The sequence below is a fragment of the Stegastes partitus genome, unplaced genomic scaffold (assembly GCF_000690725.1).
Source record: "Stegastes partitus isolate 25-593 unplaced genomic scaffold, Stegastes_partitus-1.0.2 Scaffold92, whole genome shotgun sequence".
NCBI classification, from domain to species: Eukaryota; Metazoa; Chordata; class Actinopteri; family Pomacentridae; genus Stegastes; species Stegastes partitus.
In genome coordinates this window covers 816,762-818,057 of record NW_007577823.1, presented here as the reverse complement: position 1 = coordinate 818,057, position 1,296 = coordinate 816,762, and positions in this window count along the sequence as shown.

The window sequence follows — 1,296 nt, the reverse complement described above, 5'->3', positions numbered from 1 at the left end:
CCAATAAACCAGGAAGAAGAAGAAGGCAATATGGGCGATCTGGAAGACGAAGAAGGCACAATTTATCAGTAAATGTAGGCAAGACGCAATGTCAATGATGTTCAGGTGAGACACATTTATATTATTTCTAAATTAACATTTAATGTCATTAAATTACCACTTAATGTCATTTTACCCGTACATTCGCCAACCCACTGTAGTTGCCAGCAGCATGTAGGTTGTTTACATTTTGATAAGACATTGACGTTTAATTTAACGTGAACATTTTAGACATCTTTTGCTTGGCAGAAAGAACATTAATTTCTTTTTTTCAAATAAAAAACTCTTTCTTCAAACACAATACACTAAAAATGTCCGCGAGCAAACCCATTTTGTGTCGTCTTTTACATGTGTTAGGCTGTATGAAAATCTTCAGCAGTGGGGGAACACGGCACGTAGACTCAGAATATTTTTATTTTCATTTAACTTAACATAACAAGCTTTTTTTTTCTTTTCGCAAAAATATATTCAAAGAATAGTTTCGGTTATATGTGTGTTGATGAAGTTTGATTGAAGTGTGGTTTACAGTTCCTTTTATTTCTTTTCGGAATAAAATGTATAAACAAAGGACGTAGGCCTATGAGTTTTTTTTTAATAGTGTTTTATTCTCCTATAGACCAACATCACAACATTTCGGGAGGGCACATGCCCGGAGCTTATTAAATGGGAGTGGACACTTTTCGGTGCCCAATGTGCCACAAGGTGACAGGCAGTCATCGCAGGAAAAGTTGCATCCTCCTGGGCATAATCAAAGGGCACAGTCAGAATTTTCTTTGAGGATGAGCAGCTGGACAGAGTGTTGGGCTTCTTGACAAGCCTGATTGAAGCACAGGCAACCACATGTCACGATCAAGTGGCATTTGTTATGGATGTGCTTCTGCCAGAGGTAATTTAAAAAAAAAAAAAGTATCATGTTAACATATTTTGTATTATTGCTATTGTCAGTCTTTAGCTTATGGTTAATATCTTGTTAACTGCTACATGACAGACTACTTTAACGTCTAAATGAAAGATGTCCCTTTGTTCACCTCCTGACACAGGCAACAGTCCATGCCCTTGCACCTGTCCATGCAGTTTCCCTCCACAGAGCCACAGAAATCTACACTGAACAAAAATATAAACGCCCCATGTCAAATATTGTTGCCATGTGGAGTTAACAACTGTAAATGAGCATTTGCTGACATTTTATTGTACAAAAGTAATATTTCTCTTGATTTGTGTATAATTTTTAATCCAACTTGCTGTCAGTGAGCATTA